Consider the following 16,009-nt stretch of genomic DNA (forward strand, 5'->3'; position numbering starts at 1 on the left):
GTTCATGATGAAGTAATTCTCGGTTCTAGTATTCATCTTTTCTTTCCGGAGTTCCAAGTTCTCTCGGTTATATCATCGCAAATCTCCATCTAAATCATTGCAAGGCTTCACCTTGTGTTTCCAACTTCTCTTTCTTTCTATCATCCTTTCATTACCGGAGTTCTTCATGGAGGCTCTACATGGTGGTTCATCAAGGATTCTTTTCATTCTTCAATTGTTCTTCAAGATTTCTCTCGAATCTATGATCTGCCAAGTTATACTCAAAAATAAACATGGTGCTCAACACATGTCTTGTTTTGAGGAGTTCAAGTATTCTTCTTTTGCATTTCAAAGTGCAATTCTCTCTATCTTATCTTTTGAGATGGTGTTATGTCAGTTTTGACAATTTGGGTTCGTGTTTCATGATTCACATGTTGTCAAGAATGAGGTATTTTAAATCCATCAAGCCCTCCATTGGAGTTATCTTGTGTCATATTTCACCTAAAGCCTTCCATTGGGAATGTTGCTATTTGTGGTGCTTATCAATGATCCAAGTTATCTCTTTATCATCTTTGTGGAAGAAGTGTTCATCTCTTTGTTGATCTCAAGCAAGCAATTGTTTTTCGTTAGTGGCAGAATTTCACCTCAAGTGTTGAGATGTTTCCTGTGACGCCCGGATAATTAAGCTACAGCAACCCCCCTGCTAATGATGCCACTTCACTTCGATTACTGTTGCTAATCTCGGGTTAATTCAAAACTGTTTCAAAATTCAAATTCAAATTAAAAATCAAGCAGACAATAAAACTTTTCAAATAGTAAAACTAAAATTTTTAGAGTGAACCAGATATTGCATAGGTAATTATAGTGGAGACAATGTCTTTTTTATATAAAATAGTTAACTGCACTAAATTAATTAAAACAACAGTAAGACTAATATTTAAATGACTTTTAAATACTAAACAAATATAAAATAATTGTTTAGGGTGCCAAATTAATTATGGCATTGTTACTAGTATTAGAACTAATTTAGGGGCTAGGTTTATAGCTTGTAAAACTAAAGTAAAATAGAAACAGAAAATAAAAAAAGGAAGGGCAAAACAAAATCACATACCCCCCCCCCCCGCCAATTGGGCCAAACGGCCCAGCCGGCCAGCCCAACTGGACACAACCGGCCAGCCCAGCCACCCCGCTCTAACCCTAGCCCTCACCTCTCGCTCCCTTCATTCCCTCCCGTGCGCCGCCACACACACACGACGCACGAAACGCCTCAGCCAGATCCCCACTTCCCCCCTCGCTCCTCTCACTCCCTCATCTCTCCCTCCCCCCAATCCAGATCGGATCGGGGCTGGCCCCGTGGCCGTCGCCCTGCCCCGCCTCGCAGGCCCCCGCCCTCGTCCTCGCGCCCCCGTCCCCTCTCCCTCGACGACTCCTCTCGCTGCGCCGACCGCGACCGCGCCCTCGACGCTCGACGCCGCCCCGCCGCTCGATGCCGGAGCCACCACGCCGGCCTCCCTCCCCGTCGTCCTCTACGTCGTCATCGTCGCCACCTCGAGCTCATTGTCGCACACCTGCAGGGCCCAGTGAGCATCGCCCCTCTCCTCTCCTCCTCTGCTTCCGTCGCCGGATCCGAGCGCGCCCGTCGTTCGCGCCGTGGCATGCTGCCGTCCATGATGGCTACCGGCCTAGTGCTGCTTCGCCACCGTCGCACCCCACACGCGCTCACCCCACCGCTCTGTCGTGCGCGCGCGCACTCGCGCTCCCCGCGCCCGATGCCGCGGCCTCCTTCCCCACACAGTGCCCTTGGCTGCGACCCCGCATCCCTGCGCTTGCCGGCGTACGCTCGCTGCTCCCTGTGCCGTACGCCCCCATGGCCGCCGGCGCTCGCGCCCGCGAGCCCCGTGGCTCCGCTTCACTCCCCCGTTAACCCGAGCCCAGTGCACCGCGCCCGTTTGGCCTCTGGGCCAATGACAAACGGGGCCCACGCCCCTGAGAACGAAAATGGATTAAAAAGAAAAGTTTTAAAAAATAATAATAATAACAATAAAATTATATATTAATTAATCAATTAATTAAAGAATTATTTAACTTAATTAATCATAATTAGATTAATCTAATCAATAATTAACCTAATTAACTCTTAGTTAATCAATCAAGTCTATGACATGCGGCCCCCCCACACGTCAGTTTGACCCGGTCAACGCCCTGTTGACTGCTGACGTCATGCTGACATCATGATGATGTCAACATACACTATTCTGGATAATGTTGATTTAGAATAATTAAATAAATTCTAAAAAAGGATTAAATCTTTTAAAATTAATATAAAATAAACCGTAGCTCGGATGGAAAAACTTTGTACATGAATGTTGCTCAGAATGACGGGACGATTCCGGATACGCAGTCCGTTCGTCCGCCACACACCTCTAACCTATCGAACTCGCAACTTTCCCCCTCCGGCTCCTCTGCCCGAAAACGCGAAACACCGGGAATACTTTCCCGGGTGTTTCCCCCCTTCGTCGGTATCACCTACTACCGCGATTGGGCACACCTAGCATCGTTACTTGTCATGTCATGCATCGATATGCATTTATTTGCATTGTATTCATTGTTTCTTCCCCCTCTTCTCTCCGGTAGACTACGAGACCGACGCTGCTGCTGCCCAGTTCGACTACGGAGTTGACGACCCCTCCTTCTTGCCAGAGCAACCAGGCAAGCCCCCCCCCTTGATCACCAGATATCGCCTACTCTTCTCTATACTGCTTGCATTAGAGTAGTGTAGCATGTTACTGCTTTCCGTTAATCCTATTCTGATGCATATCCTGACATTGTTGCTACATCTGTTGATACCTTACCTGCAATCCTAAATACTTAGTATAGGATGTTAGTTTACCATCAGTGGCCCTACACTCTTGTCCGTCTGCCATGCTATACTACTGGGCCGTGATCACTTCGGGAGGTGATCACGGGCATATACGATATACTTTACACGGTTACATTACCTGTGATACTGTTCGGAGATGGGGGCTGAAGGGGCAGGTGGCTCCATCCCGGTAGAGGTGGGCCTGGGTTCCCGACGGCCCCCGACTGTTACTTTGTGGCGGAGCGGCAGGGCAGGTTGAGACTACCTGGGTGAGAGGTGGGCCTGGCCCTGTTCGGCGTTCGCGGATGCTTAACACGCTTAACGAGATCTTGGTATTTGATCTGAGTCGGCTACGAGCCTATACGCACTAACCATCTACGTGGGAGTAGTTATGGGTATCCCGGCGTCGTGGTATCAGCCGAAGCACTTCAGACGTCAGCGACGGAGCGGCGCGCGCCGGATTGGAACGTAAGCCTGCTCTTGTATTAAGGGGGCTAGTTCTGCTTCCGGCCGCCCACGCAACGTGCAGGTGTGCTAAGGGCGATGGGCCCAGACCCCTGTGCGCTTAGGTTTAGACCGGCGTGCTGGCCTCTCTGTTGAGCCTAGGTGGGGCTGCGACGTGTTGATCTTCCGAGGCCGGGCATGACCCAGGAAAGTGTGTCCGGCCAAATGGGATCGAGCGTGTTGGGTAAGTTGGTGCACCCCTGCAGGGAAGTTAATCTATTCGAATAGCCGTGATCTTCGGTAACAGGACGACTTGGAGTTGTACCTTGACCTTATGACAACTAGAACCGGATACTTAATAAAACACACCCTTCCAAGTGCCAGATACAACCGGTGGTCGCTTTACCTCAGGGATACGAGGAGAGGATCGCCGGGTAGGATTATGCTATGCGACGCTACTAGAGAGGTTACTTGGAGATGCTACTTGAAGATGCTACTTGGAGGACTTCAATCTACTCTCTTCTACATGCTGCAAGACGAAGGCTGCCAGAAGCGTAGTCTTCGATAGGACTAGCTATCCCCCTCTTATTCTGGCATTCTGCAGTTCAGTCCACTGATATGGCCTCCTTACACATATATCCATGCATATGTAGTGTAGTTCCTTGCTTGCGAGTACTTTGGATGAGTACTCACGGTTGCTTTCTCCCCCCCTTTTTCCCCCTTTCCTTTCTTTCTGGTTGTCGCAACCAGATGCTGGAGTCCAGGAGCCAGACGCCACCGTCGACGACGACCCCTACTACACCGGAGGTGCCTACTACTATGTGCAGCCCGCTGACGACGACCAGGAGTAGTTAGGAGGATCCCAGGCAGGAGGCCTGCGCCTCTTTCGATCTGTATCCCAGTTTGTGCTAGCCTTCTTAAGGCAACTTGTTTAACTTATGTCTGTACTCAGATATTGTTGCTTCCGCTGACTCGTCTATGATCGAGCACTTGTATTCGAGCCCTCGAGGCCCATGGCTTGTATTATGATGCTTGTATGACTTATTTATGTTTTAGAGTTGTGTTGTGATATCTTCCCGTGAGTCCCTGGTCCTGATCGTACACGTTTGCGTGCATGATTAGTGTACGATTGAATCGGGGGCGTCACAAGTTGGTATCAGAGCCAACTGCCTGTAGGAATCCCCCTTCCACACTCCTTGGCCGAAGTCGAGTCTAGACATTGCAAAACTTTTACTAACATGGTTGTGTGCCTTACGGGCCCACGTCGCCATTGGGTGGTAGTAGGATCTTTTACTCCTCGACCTTTACTCTGGGACTCTGATCTCTCTCCTATTCGGGTTTAATGAATTTACTAAAATCTAACTTTAGGATCTCATTACTACTTCCTCCCGGAGAACCCCTCACTACAGGTGATTGCTCCGTGAACCAGAAGGATTTGAAGATACTCTCCGATATTCTCTCGAGACCTTATGCCTGTCGCTTTTGCAATTCCCTACCACCGAAACATCCCTATGGATAAATACTTACACCTGTCGTTCTTACTTTTATTCCCAGTTGATCTTGTTATTACAAGATACCCCGAAATTCTCTCTAATGTTCCGAGAATCCTTTTGTGCCTACTGCCTTGCAGTTCCTTGTCGCCTGAATACCCCTACGGATAATTTCTCGCACTTACCGAGTATCCACTCATCCCCAGTTGATGCATGTATGTCACGAATCCTCGAAGTACCATTCAATCTTCCGAAAATCCTGAGCATCCTATTGCTCTTGAAATTCTTGATTACTTGCATTATGGTTAATCCCATAAGTCTAGTAATCTCGTTGACATCCATTGTCATTATCATTTGAGTCTGTTGATTCGATTTGTTGCGAATGCTCGCAATCCTCAAACAGATCCTAGAATTCCTCCTTCCGGCTCAGACGTCATTTTTGAACATGAGCTGGTTCTCGACCAATCAATTGCCGTCGATTGTGCCCCTAAGTCTATTGAACTTATCCATCCTTGGTCCGAGCGTCTGCTTCTGATCCTTTGTTTTGGAAATCATAATTCCTTTGTTATCTAAGCATCAAATTATTCAGTTGTCCTATAATATGATGCCCGTGCATTCTTTCTTCCTCTGATTGAGTACCGATACTCACATCAGCTCCGTTGTGGATCGCCCGATCCATTGTTGGATTTTACCTGACAACGCCCTTCATATTCAATACCTTGTGAGCCTTCCCTTGGATACATAATGCCTTTGTTAAGTTGTATCCTCTGCTTGGCCAACCATGCTCTGCTTTCGGGCTTGTGTTGTTTACTCTTGAAACTTGTGATATATGTTTCTAAGATGCCCCGATGGGTTGAACCTATGCCTGCCTTAATGTGTGAACTCGAAAGTTTTCACGAGTCGTACTCTTCTGGTGCTTCGCCAGATAAAATTTCAACACTGCAACTTAATCGCACGCGAGAAGTGGATGAAAGGTTATGCATTGGAGAAGTGGGAGTCGACCTTGAACTTTGTGTTCATGCCCATGGACCCGATGTACATCTTCTCATCGAAGCTTCTTTTAAAATTAATTATTCCCTTGATATAAGTTCATCTTGTATCTGGGGTATGGCCTTTTACAATCGTGGTTCCGACCATGTTCTCCTTTAAATACCATTTTCGATGCAAGTGTAAGCACTTGTCTTCTGTGGATCAATACCCCGGTACAACCTCTACTTTGATCTGTCGTCGAGTATTACCCCATGGTATCTCGAGATTATCTTGGAACTGCATAACTTCCTATGAGTTCTTCATCAAGTACTACATACTCACTGATTAAAATTTTTCATGGGCTCTGAGTTATTAAACACTCAGAGACACCGATAACTAAACCGAGTCCGCATTACGGTTCAACAACTCTTACTAATATTCTTTACTTACGAGTTTGTACCCGATCATGTCATTCCTAGCCTGATCGGCCATATCATTACCATGCTAAATTTTAACTGTGCTACCTGGTCCTTAATCCCGGAGCACAACTTTTGACAATGAGCTAAGCTTACGTCGATCTTCCTCGTCATATCAGTTCGCCTTGAACAATAATCTTGATTTCAAGTTTGTGACGTACCTATGGTTCCAATAACCTCATGCTTCATCATTCTTTTGACTTGGTGTGATCGCGGATCGATTACATCTTCGTGGAATCTCTCGACAAATGTGTCATGATCACCATCTACATTCTGATGCTCTTCCAGGATATCAATTGAATTAATAATGAGAAATACCATCCTTGCCCTCGATGATTTGTGTTGTCATCGACCTCTTTATTGCGTTCCCTCCAACAAAAACTTGTTTGTGTTCTGTGTTATACCTCGAGTTCCTTGCTACCTAGCATTTGTTTTTCTTTACCATGGAGTATTACCATCTTTTATGTCAAGAAGGTCATGAGGATTACTCCACCTCTTAAGAATTCTTGGTATGGTGATACTTCTCACCCTCACCATTCTTTCTTGGTACCCGTGTTGTTTCTAACCGGAATACCGACAATTGAACTATGAGGTGTGAATTCAAAACTTCTAGCAACCCTATTGCTTGGAAGTAATGGTCGAGTTTCATTCTAATTCTTTTGTTCGTCAAGTCACCACTCTAACATTGATCGTGCGACCCAACCCATATTCGGGTGCACCTTTCAACCAATGTTTAATTGAGTATGTTTCCTCGAGCATACATCATTATACCATTTGATCTGACAAATGTTATCTCCTTGTTCACATAATTGTGGAAATCCATCTTGTCGGAAATCTCGATGGATTATCGCCGAGCCCATCAGCCACCTCCTCCTCTCCTTGGTTTAATGATGAACTATTGTTTCAGGAACCCACTCCCATAGTTCATTTCCTGAGAATCCTAAAATGTCATTTCGTCTATTTGTGTTGCACCTTTTATTCTCGGACATCCTGAGTCTGAGGTATCATTACACCAATCAGATCTGAACCTCGGTCAGATATGATGGTTGGGGCATATTTCCAAGAGTTATAACATTGGTCTATGTATGACCTGGTAAGGTGATGACATGCCTAGCACCCCCGGCCGGAGGACCTATTATTATAGTTTCCTTTCTGGCAAGGTTAACCATTCTTCCATGAGGAAATTGTAAAGACTTACTCTATAAGTTATTTCTGATGGATCCTTTGCGTTCCCAAAGTCTGACCTTTGCTCGAAGACCATGTCGATGCTACCTCGAAGCATGTCAATGGTACTCCGATTTTCAACAGGAACATTTGAAGCACGATGCTAAATTTTGTTTATCATTTATCCTAACACCGTTGTATGGGTAATATCATGAGATTCCCCCCCCCCTTACCTAAATGGTTGTCTACTTTATATCCTGTCATGGATATCTTGCTCTGCTTGTCCTTGGGAAGGATATACCCCTGAATTATGTGTTTTAACACATTTTCCTTTCCATTGTTCTGTTTAATCTGATAATCATATTTTCCTTCCATTGGTTTGTTTGAACCTTTTCTATGATCTATATGATATAAGCAGTAATAATCCACTGCTTGTGCAAACACCTCGAGGTACAACTCTGTCAGTAAGACCCTATTACTATTGTTGATGACATTCCGGTAGCCACCGATGGACGAGAACCTTGCCTATTGGTCCGCCTCATTCAACGAGCAGGAAAGTGGTTCTCTTCGTCCCTCGCCCTCGGTACCAACGTTGATGCCGACATAAATGACATGGTACTCTCCGACATGCCTTGCTATCATGACCGTGAAAGATGTCACTGCTCCTAAAAAAACACATGGTGGGCCCATAACCCACAGTTCCACAGGATCGAAACCTGACTGTCCTGTACACCCCCTATTCCCAAAGTTATTCCTCGTGCGTGGACTCGTATGTAATCCACGGGCCACTGTCCTAGTGATCTATACTGGTATCAGACGCAATACTTACTCTCGCTACTCTGAACCCCTTTCTCACTCTGGTTCAGGCTTCGAGCAACTATCTATCCGCTTGGAGCCTATTATGGTACCTTCGTACCTTACTCTCGAGGTATTTCATATGTTCAACTCGAGAGATAATCTTATACTAATTGATGGGTTAACCCCAAATTGTTTCCCTCAAAAGCATTATGTCGTAGTGAGCTGCCCCTTATCTTTTCGTAAGTACGATGGAGTTCCCGAAGAAATGATGACAAGTTTATCATGATGCATCGGAATAAAGGATTGAAGACACCAGCGAAAGGGATTAACTTCTTCGAGAAGGTCCGTTAGAATATCGTAACCAGAACTTTCCCCTTACTACCCTCTTAAATCTCGGGACGAGATTTCTTGTAGTGGAGGAGAATTGTGACGCCCGGATAATTAAGCTACAGCAACCCCCCTGCTAATGATGCCACTTCACTTCGATTACTGTTGCTAATCTCGGGTTAATTCAAAACTGTTTCAAAATTCAAATTCAAATTAAAAATCAAGCAGACAATAAAACTTTTCAAATAGTAAAACTAAAATTTTTAGAGTGAACCAGATATTGCATAGGTAATTATAGTGGAGACAATGTCTTTTTTATATAAAATAGTTAACTGCACTAAATTAATTAAAACAACAGTAAGACTAATATTTAAATGACTTTTAAATACTAAACAAATATAAAATAATTGTTTAGGGTGCCAAATTAATTATGGCATTGTTACTAGTATTAGAACTAATTTAGGGGCTAGGTTTATAGCTTGTAAAACTAAAGTAAAATAGAAACAGAAAATAAATAAAAGGAAGGGCAAAACAAAATCACATACCCCCCCCCCCCCGCCAATTGGGCCAAACGGCCCAGCCGGCCAGCCCAACTGGACACAACCGGCAGCCCAGCCACCCCGCTCTAACCCTAGCCCTCACCTCTCGCTCCCTTCATTCCCTCCCGTGCGCCGCCACACACACACGACGCACGAAACGCCTCAGCCCGATCCCCACTTCCCCCCTCGCTCCTCTCACTCCCTCATCTCTCCCTCCCCCCGATCCAGATCGGATCGGGGCTGGCCCCGTGGCCGTCGCCCTGTGCCGCCTCGCAGGCCCCCGCCCTCGTCCTCGCGCCCCCGTCCCCTCTCCCTCGACGACTCCTCTCGTTGCGCCGACCGCGACCGCGCCCTCGACGCCCGATGCCGCCCCGTCGCTCGATGTCGGAGCCACCACGCCAGCCTGCCTCCCCGTCGTCCTCTACGTCGTCATCGTCGCCACCTCGAGCTCACTGTCGCACACCTGCAGGGCCCAGTGAGCATCGCCCCTCTCCTCTCCTCCTCTGCTTCCGTCGCCGGATCCGAGCGCGCCCGTCGTTCGCGCCGTGGCATGCTGCCGTCCATGATGGCTACCGGCCTAGTGCTGCTTCGCCACCGTCGCACCCCACAGGCGCTCACCCCACCGCTCTGTCGTGCGCGCGCGCACTCGCGCTCCCCTCGCCCGATGCCGCGGCCTCCTTCCCCACACAGTGCCCTTGGCTGCGACCCCGCATCCCTGCGCTTGCCGGCGTACGCTCGCTGCTCCCTGTGCCGTACGCCCCCATGGCCGCCGGCGCTCGCGCCCGCGAGCCCCGTGGCTCCGCTTCACCCCCCCCGTTAACCCGAGCCCAGTGCACCGCGCCCGTTTGGCCTCTGGGCCAATGACAAACGGGGCCCACGCCCCTGAGAACGAAAATGGATTAAAAAGAAAAGTTTAAAAAATAATAATAATAACAATAAAATTATATATTAATTAATCAATTAATTAAAGAATTATTTAACTTAATTAATCATAATTAGATTAATCTAATCATTAATTAACCTAATTAACTCTTAGTTAATCAATCAAGTCTATGACATGCGGCCCCCCACACGTCAGTTTGACCCGGTCAACGCCCTGTTGACTGCTGACGTCATGCTGACATCATGATGATGTCAACATACACTATTCTGGATAATGTTGATTTAGAATAATTAAATAAATTCTAAAAAAGGATTAAATCTTTTAAAATTAATATAAAATAAACCGTAGCTCGGATGGAAAAACTTTGTACATGAATGTTGCTCAGAATGACGGGACGATTCCGCATACGCAGTCCGTTCGTCCGCCACACACCTCTAACCTATCGAACTCGCAACTTTCCCCCTCCGGCTCCTCTGCCCGAAAACGCGAAACACCGGGAATACTTTCCCGGGTGTTTCCCCCCTTCGTCGGTATCACCTACTACCGCGATTGGGCACACCTAGCATCGTTACTTGTCATGTCATGCGTCGATATGCATTTATTTGCATTGTATTCATTGTTTCTTCCCCCTCTTCTCTCCGGTAGACTACGAGACCGACGCTGCTGCTGCCCAGTTCGACTACGGAGTTGACGACCCCTCCTTCTTGCCAGAGCAACCAGGCAAGCCCCCCCCTTGATCACCAGATATCGCCTACTCTTCTCTATACTGCTTGCATTAGAGTAGTGTAGCATGTTACTGCTTTCCGTTAATCCTATTCTGATGCATAGCCTGACATTGTTGCTACATCTGTTGATACCTTACCTGCAATCCTAAATACTTAGTATAGGATGTTAGTTTACCATCAGTGGCCCTACACTCTTGTCCGTCTGCCATGCTATACTACTGGGCCGTGATCACTTCGGGAGGTGATCACGGGCATATACGATATACTTTACACGGTTACATTACCTGTGACACTGTTCGGAGATGGGGGCTGAAGGGGCAGGTGGCTCCATCCCGGTAGAGGTGGGCCTGGGTTCCCGACGGCCCCCGACTGTTACTTTGTGGCGGAGCGGCAGGGCAGGTTGAGACTACCTGGGTGAGAGGTGGGCCTGGCCCTGTTCGGCGTTCGCGGATGCTTAACACGCTTAACGAGATCTTGGTATTTGATCTGAGTCGGCTACGAGCCTATACGCACTAACCATCTACGTGGGAGTAGTTATGGGTATCCCGGCGTCGTGGTATCAGCCGAAGCACTTCAGACGTCAGCGACGGAGTGGCGCGCGCCGGATTGGAACGTAAGCCTGCTCTTGTATTAAGGGGGCTAGTTCTGCTTCCGGCCGCCCACGCAACGTGCAGGTGTGCTAAGGGCGATGGGCCCAGACCCCTGTGCGCTTAGGTTTAGACCGGCGTGCTGGCCTCTCTGTTGAGCCTAGGTGGGGCTGCGACGTGTTGATCTTCCGAGGCCGGGCATGACCCAGGAAAGTGTGTCCGGCCAAATGGGATCGAGCGTGTTGGGTAAGTTGGTGCACCCCTGCAGGGAAGTTAATCTATTCGAATAGCCGTGATCTTCGGTAACAGGACGACTTGGAGTTGTACCTTGACCTTATGACAACTAGAACCGGATACTTAATAAAACACACCCTTCCAAGTGCCAGATACAACCGGTGGTCGCTTTACCTCAGGGATACGAGGAGAGGATCGCCGGGTAGGATTATGCTATGCGACGCTACTAGAGAGGTTACTTGGAGATGCTACTTGAAGATGCTACTTGGAGGACTTCAATCTACTCTCTTCTACATGCTGCAAGACGAAGGCTGCCAGAAGCGTAGTCTTCGATAGGACTAGCTATCCCCCTCTTATTCTGGCATTCTGCAGTTCAGTCCACTGATATGGCCTCCTTACACATATATCCATGCATATGTAGTGTAGTTCCTTGCTTGCGAGTACTTTGGATGAGTACTCACGGTTGCTTTCTCCCCCCTTTTCCCCCTTTCCTTTCTTTCTGGTTGTCGCAACCAGATGCTGGAGTCCAGGAGCCAGACGCCACCGTCGACGACGACCCCTACTACACCGGAGGCGCCTACTACTATGTGCAGCCCGCTGACGACGACCAGGAGTAGTTAGGAGGATCCCAGGCAGGAGGCCTGCGCCTCTTTCGATCTGTATCCCAGTTTGTGCTAGCCTTCTTAAGGCAACTTGTTTAACTTATGTCTGTACTCAGATATTGTTGCTTCCGCTGACTCGTCTATGATCGAGCACTTGTATTCGAGCCCTCGAGGCCCATGGCTTGTATTATGATGCTTGTATGACTTATTTATGTTTTAGAGTTGTGTTGTGATATCTTCCCGTGAGTCCCTGGTCATGATCGTACACGTTTGCGTGCATGATTAGTGTACGATTGAATCGGGGGCGTCACATTTCCATAAGCCCACTACAAGCTTATTATTTTCGTTGTTGGTTTTCCAACAACTCTGTTATAACCTTCTTGGAAGGGTGCTTTCCTAGTTCATTTGTGGCAGAAATTGTCATTTTCTTCTCCGCCCCTTTATCCCAACAATCTAGCTTCTATTCTTTCGTTCCGGAGGCATTGTGATGTTGCTCTTTTCACTCATCATCTTGCTTTGGCAAGATCATGTTCTTTTCCTTGCTTCTCCATTTAACCGGAGTGTTGTGTCATCTCTTCAAGTTCTTTCATCTTCTCAAGTTTTGCCTCTCTTTTCAACCTGAGTGCTGTCTGAAATCCTTCTTACCCGTTGTGCCATTCTTTCAATAGTTCCGGAGGCAGTGTGTTGTTGATTTCATCAAGTATCCTCTCATCTTGTTAAGTTCATGTTCAATTCCTTCCATTTATAGTCGGAGTGCTGTCCAAATTATATCATTATTATTAATTCTCATCTCGTTTCAACCAGAGTGGTTTTGAACCCTATCTTGTCCATTAAACTCTTGATTCATGTCTTTGCAACCTTCAAGTTATCGTAATGTTCCTCATTCCTCTTTTCTAATGGATTGTTTGCAATCTCGTTCATCTCTAATTGCTCAAACTCTCAAGGTTCATGGTTTCACTCGTTTGTCGAAGAAGCAACTTAGGTTACCTCCTCTCTTCCTCTTCCGTTTCCCTCCGGTGCCATCCTAGATCTCAGGACGAGATCCTCTTGTAGTGGTGGAGTGTTGTAACGCCCCGGATACAACTTTCCATATTCGTAACTTCGACTCTTGCCTTTTCCGGAGATGCTATATGATATTTCCTTCGTGGTTGGGTTTTTGTCGTTTGTTTTGCATTTTGTTCTTGTTATGCATCTCATCTCATAGCATCATGTGCATCGCATCCATATGTTTTCATAAAACTTGCATCCGTTCGGGTTTCCCCGATTCTCTCCGTTGTCCGTTTGGAGTCCAGACCACACTTGCACGCGCCCGCGGCACCCCCGAAATATTATTTTTTAAGTGGCATAAAAATGTTCTCGGAATGGGTTGCAACTTGTTGTGTGGTCTTATTATAGTGTAGACAGGCCGCCTGCCAAGTTTCGTCGCATTCGGAGTCCATCTGATAGCCCAACCGTTAAATGTATAGCGGTACCGTTGCCGGTAGTTTCGTCGGACGTTTCGATCTCCGAGACTGCTGCCGGGTTGCACTTGTCTTCTCTCCCCTCAAGCCTAGCCCATCTAAAACAGCCCACCAACCTCTCCCAGGCCTGTCTAACCTCCCCCTCGATCGGATCCGTCGGATCGCGATCGGAGGGCTCCGAAAGCCCCCAAAACCCCCCTAACCTAGCCTACCTGCTATAAATGGACACACCCCTCTCCATTTTTGGCCTAACCTACCCCCCTAGCCTTCCCCTACCTCTGTCCCGCCGCCACCCTCCTCTGGATCCGCGCCCGACCACAGCCCCACCGCCACTTGGCGCCGCCGCCACTGCGCCCGGACCAACCAGCGCGTGCCACCTCACCCCGCCAGCGCCCTCCGGCCTCTCCCACGTCGCCACGCGGCCTCCCAGCGCCCCCCTGGCAGTTCCCCTTCCCGCGGGCCCATGGAACCCAGATCGGGGATCGCCAAGCCCATCTGGGCCCGAGGCCGAGCTCCGCGCGCCCCTGCGCCCGACCTCCTCTCGCTCCCTCGAGCGCCTCGGCCTCCCGCTTGCCCGCGCTCGTCCAGTGCCCGAGCGTGTTTGCCGGCTCCTCCGCGCGCCCCACCGCCATGAAAGTCGCCGCCGTCAGAGCTTCCTCGCCGCCGTCCCGGTAGAAGCTCGCCAGAGCACGAGCTCCGTGCCCGCACGCCGTCCGGAGCCGCACCACGCCCGGATCCGGCAACCGCCGCCGGTATCCGGTCCCTACCGCCGAATCTCGCCGTCACCGCCCTCCGCTGCTGTCTCGCCGCCGAAGTCCTTAGCGCCGCCGTTGACCGCTGCTGCCCCTGCCTCCCTCGATCCAGAGGGGATCAAGGAACAGGAGAGCGCCCGTTCTGGCTGGCCTGGTGCCCGCGTGGGCCTCCCCAGCGCCCCGGCCCAGCGCGCTGACCCCAAGCCCAGTTGCGCCCTTGTCGGGCCTCCTCCACCAACCGGCCCATGCGGCCTGGTGAGCACCCAGATCCAGTGCCCCCTCCTGTTCACTATTGGCCCAGCTAGTTTCGGCGCATTGATATTTTTTCCCTGTCCAGCGATTTTAACATTATCCGTAGAATTAACAGCTTTACAGAAAACCCCCTGATATTCATGCATTTAAAAACTCACAAATGGTGCATCGGATTAAAATGATTTATATATGTAAAATGCTCAGAAAATTGTGTAGATTAATAATATGCCACTTTCATCTATGTTAAAAATGTTTAACATGCTGTTTGTGTTTCTTTTGCATAATGCCATGCTAAGATGATTTATTTCATAACTAAATAACCGTATCTCCGAATTTAATAAACTTTATATGTAAATGGGGTGGAAAAATGCCTAGTTTAACATGGTGCACTTTATTTTGCTGTTTAACAACATTAAAATTGTGTTTAGGGCAGAACAGTACCGAATCCATAATTTGCATATGGGGATTTTCCGGAATTGTTGTTTGTGGTTTCCGGCCTATATTAAACTTGCCTAGATAGGTAGTTTCATTATGTTTCACCTCTTGCCATGTTTAATAACATTTAATATTGTTGGGTACATAACCGAGATCAAACTAAATAATTGCATGTGGTGTTTCGTCAATATACAACTCGTTGCATATTGAGCTCCACTTAATTTGTAGTGATGTTTGTTGCACTTTGCCATGCCATGCCTTATTAAACCGGATATGCATCATACTTGGTTGTGCATCGTGCCATGTCTATGTGATGGTTGTTTACCATGTTGTTTGTTTCTTTCCAGTGTTGCTTCTTAGTTCCGGTAATGTTGCGTTCGTGAGGATTCGTTCGACTACGTCCGCTTGTCTTCTTCATGGACTCGTTCTTCTTCCGTGCGGGATTTCAGGCAAGATGACCGCTACCCTGGATCTCACTACTATCATTTCTATGCTAGTTGCTTCGTTCTATCGCTATGTTGCGCTACCTATTACCTGTTATCAAGCCATCCCAAATTGCCATGAACCTCTAACCTTTGACACCTTTCCTATGCAAACCGTTGTTTGGCTATGTTACCGCTTTGCTCAGCCCTCTTATAGCGTTGCTAGTTGCAGGTGAAGTTGAAGATTTCTCCATGGTGGGCAGGATTTTGGTTGGGATATCACAATATCTCTTACATTATTAATGCATCTATATACTTGGTAAAGGGTGGAAGACTCGGCCTTATGCCTGGTGTTTTGTTCCACTCTTGCCGCCCTAGTTTCCGTCATACCGGTGTTATGTTCCCGGATTTTGCGTTCCTTACGCGGTCGGGTGATTTATGGGACCCCCTTGACAGTTCGCTTTGAATAAAACTCCTCCAGCAAGGCCCAACCTTGGTTTTACCATTTGCCTCACCTAGCCTTTTTTCCCTTGGGTTTCCGGAGCCCGAGGGTCATCTTTATTTTAGCCCCCCCCCGGGCCAGTTCTCCTCCGAGTGTTGGTCCAAACTAG

The sequence above is a fragment of the Triticum aestivum genome, chromosome 4B (assembly GCF_018294505.1).
Source record: "Triticum aestivum cultivar Chinese Spring chromosome 4B, IWGSC CS RefSeq v2.1, whole genome shotgun sequence".
In the NCBI taxonomy this organism is placed as follows: domain Eukaryota; kingdom Viridiplantae; phylum Streptophyta; class Magnoliopsida; order Poales; family Poaceae; genus Triticum; species Triticum aestivum.